Genomic DNA, 6,000 nt, shown 5'->3' with positions numbered 1-6,000 from the left:
CTCTGTCAGAGAATGGCTGTGTGACTGTCTGGCTGGGTGTTTTTTCAAAGTGTTTGCTAGCCTGGATGCCAGCCTGATACATTTGCCCAGGAGATGAAATGTTCATGCTGGTACCCAGGCTAGGTCTCTGTCTGCTGATGTGAGTGGTGTATGTATGAGTCTGTCTAGTGGATGTTGTCTACCTGTCTTAATGAGAGTATAAGGTCCTTGTTTGTCCTTGTCTTCAATGTCTGCAGGTATGAATATGTGTGTGTCTGTGAGTGAGTCTAAGGTGTTTCCAGGTATGTATGTCTTGGTGAGTACGTAGAGAGGTTTGCATGCCTGTTTGTGTGTTTACATTCCTCTGTGTGTGTTCACATGTTGTGGCTATTTCCTTGTTGTTGTTTGTGCCTATATGTTGTTTTGTGTATACTGACTGTGTGAGGTAATGGCTCTGACGTGCGACGCTCTTTCCTGTCCCCTCGTGCAGTGCTGAGTGTGGGCGAGGGAGGGTTCTGGGAGGGCACGGTTAAGGGACGGACCGGCTGGTTCCCCTCAGACTGTGTAGAGGAAGTGGCAGTCCGTAGCCAGGACAACCGCTCAGGTGAGACCCTGACCACACACCTGCAGACACATGCAGCGTGCCTCTCTCTCTCCCCTCTCATTGGTCAGAAAAACACACACACATACTTACACACACACGGCAGCGCTGGCTGCTACACACAGACACACAGGCATAAAAAACAACACATTTAGCAGGAGGTCTACAGTTAGGTAGTAACACTGGGGAAGTAACACTCTAGACTCTCAGAATGATTAGAGCAGCAGAAGCAAGGTGTGGGTTGACAGGGAAGGAAGGTCCTACACTAGTCGTAGTAGTGGTGTCTGCCCACCACTAAGGCCTAAGGCAGTGGTAAACACAGCTGGTTTGACTGTATCTAGAGACTCAATAGAGAGACGTTTACTGTCGAGGTTCAGGCTGTAGTCTAACAGCAGCGTGTGACTGTAGTGACACTGTTGGTCAGTGTGGCAGGCAGGCAGCCATCATGCTGATAACACTGTGGTCGTGTGTTTTAGAGAGCCGCAGTGAGAAAGCCAAGAGACTGTTCCGCCATTACACCGTGGGCTCCTACGACAGCTTCGACGCTCCCAGGTAAGGATGGGGAGACTTTCTCTTTCTCTACAGCGTCATACTCAGAGGTCTACCTGGAAGTCAGTGAGTTGAGTGATCTTGCCCTGGATATGCTTGGGGTATGTTGGAGTGAGTTGGGTAGCTGTAAGATGGGCTTTGTTAGAGTGATCTACAGTACTGTGTCAACTTGTGTTTGGGACTATGGGTAATATACTGTATATTAACCTCACCTGTGTAGTATGTGTGGAAGTGATCCACTAGAGACAATGATTGGGTGATCTACTGTGCCATGGATTTTAATTGGGTGATCTACTGTGCCATGGATTGTGATTGGGTGAACTACTGTGAATTGGATTGTGATTGGGTGATCTACTGTGCGATGGATTTTAATTGGGTGATCTACTGTGCCATGGATTGTGACTGGGTGATCTACTGTGCGGTGGATTGTGATTGGGTGATCTAATGTGCGATGGATTGTGTTTGGGTGATCTACTGATATCTGAAGTTACATACAGTGCCTTGCGAAAGTATTCGGCCCCCTTGAACTTTGCGAACTTTTGCCACATTTCAGGCTTCAAACATAAAGATATAAAACTGTATTTTTTTGTGAAGAATCAACAACAAGTGGGACACAATCATGAAGTGGAACGACATTTATTGGATATTTCAAACTTTTTTAACAAATCAAAAACTGAAAAATTGGGCGTGCAAAATTATTCAGCCCCTTTACTTTCAGTGCAGCAAACTCTCTCCAGAAGTTCAGTGAGGATCTCTGAATGATCCAATGTTGACCTAAATGACTAATGATGATAAATACAATCCACCTGTGTGTAATCAAGTCTCCGTATAAATGCACCTGCACTGTGATAGTCTCAGAGGTCCGTTAAAAGTGCAGAGAGCATCATGAAGAACAAGGAACACACCAGGCAGGTCCGAGATACTGTTGTGAAGAAGTTTAAAGCCGGATTTGGATACAAAAAGATTTCCCAAGCTTTAAACATCCCAAGGAGCACTGTGCAAGCGATAATATTGAAATGGAAGGAGTATCAGACCACTGCAAATCTACCAATACCTGGCCGTCCCTCTAAACTTTCAGCTCATACAAGGAGAAGACTGATCAGAGATGCAGCCAAGAGGCCCATGATCACTCTGGATGAACTGCAGAGATCTACAGCTGAGGTGGGAGACTCTGTCCATAGGACAACAATCAGTCGTATATTGCACAAATCTGGCCTTAATGGAAGAGTGGCAAGAAGAAAGCCATTTCTTAAAGATATCCATAAAAAGTGTAGTTTAAAGTTTGCCACAAGCCACCTGGGAGACACACCAAACATGTGGAAGAAGGTGCTCTGGTCAGATGAAACCAAAAATGAACTTTTTGGCAACAATGCAAAACATTATGTTTGGCGTAAAAGCAACACAGCTCATCACCCTGAACACACCATCCCCACTGTCAAACATGGTGGTGGCAGCATCATGGTTTGGGCCTGCTTTTCTTCAGCAGGGACAGGGAAGATGGTTAAAATTGATGGGAAGATGGATGGAGCCAAATACAGGACCATTCTGGAAGAAAACCTGATGGAGTCTGCAAAAGACCTGAGACTGGGACGGAGATTTGTCTTCCAACAAGACAATGATCCAAAACATAAAGCAAAATCTACAATGGAATGGTTCAAAAATAAACATATCCAGGTGTTAGAATGGCCAAGTCAAAGTCCAGACCTGAATACAATCGAGAATCTGTGGAAAGAACTGAAAACTGCTGTTCACAAATGCTCTCCATCCAACCTCACTGAGCTCGAGCTGTTTTGCAAGGAGGAATGGGAAAAAATTTCAGTCTCTCGATGTGCGAAACTGATAGAGACATACCCCAAGCGACTTACAGCTGTAATCGCAGCAAAAGGTGGCGCTACAAAGTATTAACTTAAGGGGGCTGAATAATTTTGCACGCCCAATTTTTCAGTTTTTGATTTATTAAAAAAGTTTGAAATATCCAATAAATGTTGTTCTACTTCATGATTGTGTCCCACTTGTTGTTGATTCTTCACAAAAAAATACAGTTTTATATCTTTATGTTTGAAGCCTGAAATGTGGCAAAAGGTCGCAAAGTTCAAGGGGGCCGAATACTTTCGCAAGGCACTGTACAGTACTGGTCTGATATCTGATGTTACCAACAGTACTGGTCTGATATCTGAAGTTACATACAGTACTGGTCTGATATCTGAAGTTACATACAGTACTGGTCTGATATCTGAAGTTACATACAGTACTGGTCTGATATCTGAAGTTACATACAGTACTGGTCTGATATCTGAAGTTACATACAGTACTGGTCAGATATCTGAAGTTACATACAGTACTGGTCTGATATCTGATGTTACATACAGTACTGGTCTGATATCTGAAGTTACATACAGTACTGGTCTGATATCTGAAGTTACATACAGTACTGGTCTGATATCTGAAGTTACATACAGTACTGGTCTGATATCTGAAGTTACATACAGTACTGGTCTGATATCTGAAGTTACATACAGTACTGGTCTGATATCTGATGTTACATACAGTACTGGTCAGATATCTGAAGTTACATACAGTACTGGTCTGATATCTGAAGTTACATACAGTACTGGTCTGATATCTGAAGTTACATACAGTACTGGTCTGATATCTGAAGTTACATACAGTACTGGTCTGATATCTGAAGTTACATACAGTACTGGTCTGATATCTGAAGTTACATACAGTACTGGTCTGATATCTGAAGTTACATACAGTACTGGTCTGATATCTGAAGTTACATACAGTACTGGTCTGATATCTGAAGTTACATACAGTACTGGTCTGATATCTGAAGTTACATGCAGTACTGGTCTGATATCTGAAGTTACATACAGTACTGGTCTGATATCTGATGTTACATACAGTACTGGTCAGATATCTGAAGTTACATACAGTACTGGTCTGATATCTGAAGTTACATACAGTACTGGTCTGATATCTGAAGTTACATACAGTACTGGTCTGATATCTGAAGTTACATACAGTACTGGTCTGATATCTGAAGTTACATACAGTACTGGTCTGATATCTGAAGTTACATACAGTACTGGTCTGATATCTGAAGTTACATACAGTACTGGTCTGATATCTGAAGTTACATACAGTACTGGTCTGATATCTGAAGTTACATACAGTACTGGTCTGATATCTGAAGTTACATACAGTACTGGTCAGATATCTGAAGTTACATACAGTACTGGTCTGATATCTGAAGTTACATACAGTACTGGTCTGATATCTGAAGTTACATACAGTACTGGTCTGATATCTGAAGTTACATACAGTACTGGTCTGATATCTGAAGTTACATACAGTACTGGTCTGATATCTGAACTTCTGTAGACTGTCATCGACGTGTCCTCTACTGATGTGCTTGTTGAATATGTTGTCGTTGTTGTTGACTTCCAGATCGCTCCGTTGACACTTTGGAGTGTAACTCCTCTCATTAACACCTAGTGATGTAATGTCCTTCTCTTTATTAATGTCATGTTTTTGCGTGGCGGCTCAGAGGCAAACCAATTTAACGGTCCTGGACTTGGACAATTATTCACAAAGAAATAAACACACTGCCATCTCGACAACACAAACACACACAAAAGCATTCATTATTTAGCGTCATTTCATTTAGACTTACGTGCTCTACCAAGCGACTGACACCTGCATGGAAACTCACACAAACGTTTCTACACCCACATCAGGGATATTTAAACAAATGTACCCGATACGATATAAAACTCCAGGTTGTTTAGTCAGTTTGTGACACTGCTAACTCACTGCTAACTCACTGCTAACTCACTGCTAACTCATTGCTAACTCATTGCTAACTCACTGCTAACTCACTGCTAACTCATTGCTAACTCACTGCTAACTCACTGCTAACTCATTGCTAACTCACTGCTAACTCACTGCTAACTCATTGCTAACTCACTGCTAACTCACTGCTAACTCATTGCTAACTCACTGCTAACTCACTGCTAACTCACTGCTAACTCACTGCTAACTCACTGCTAATTCACTGCTAACTCACTGCTAACTCATTGCTAACTCACTGCTAACTCATTGCTAACTCACTGCTAACTCACTGCTAACTCACTGCTAAGTCTGTTTTTATCAGAGCACTAGTGTGGATCCATCTCACCCTGCTTTTTTCCACTCCTCTATATTTGGCTTTGTCACCCCTTCCACCTCTCTCTCTCTATCGCTCCCTTTATTTTTATTCATCACCGTTTTACTCACCCCCTGTTCTTTTTCATTTTCTCTCCATCACCCTCCCTCCCCTGTGGTGTTTCCATCTGGAGAACAGACAGTGAAGGGCACTCTGGAGGGAGAGAGGGATGAACAGAGCAAGAAAGGAGGTGAAGAGGAGAGATTCTACACTATGTAGAAGTAGACGAAGAAGAGAAAAGGGAGAGAGAACGCAGGAGAGGAAATAGACGTGAATGAACAACCCCCCTTTCTCTCCCACTTTCACCTCATCACCTTTCAATCCGCTTTTAGATGGAAGATGTTTTTATATTGACAGTAAGAGATCTTGTACACCTCCTGATCTGTCTAATGAAGCAGGCTTTTACTGCTCTGACTAGCTGTGACAGTTTAACAAGGCTCGGTCGAGACGGCAGTCAGCTAAATGAATGGCTTAAATTGATATTGTGGCACAGCGATTACATTAACAAGGATTAGAGGAAGAGGAGAGATGATCAGGGAGAGATGTTCTCCCTCTATACATTTTCACCCCTAGTGTCCATCTTTATCAATCCATTCCTCCTTTCTCCCTATTTGACCTTATCCTCCCTTCTTTACTCCTTTACTTGTCTCCTTCCTTCCTT

At 42.6% G+C, this 6,000-nt stretch overlaps 1 pseudogene; it reads left to right on the top strand.

Annotated features, from left to right (window-relative positions):
* LOC115127869 (SH3 and multiple ankyrin repeat domains protein 1-like) overlaps positions 1 to 6,000 on the top strand; it is a 91,543-nt pseudogene that overhangs the window by 39,893 nt on the left and 45,650 nt on the right.

Source organism: Oncorhynchus nerka, linkage group LG21, assembly GCF_034236695.1.
Source record: "Oncorhynchus nerka isolate Pitt River linkage group LG21, Oner_Uvic_2.0, whole genome shotgun sequence".
Lineage (NCBI taxonomy): Eukaryota > Metazoa > Chordata > Actinopteri > Salmoniformes > Salmonidae > Oncorhynchus > Oncorhynchus nerka.
The sequence above is the reverse complement of the archived record's forward strand: the minus strand, read 5'-3'. Positions and strand labels throughout refer to the sequence as shown.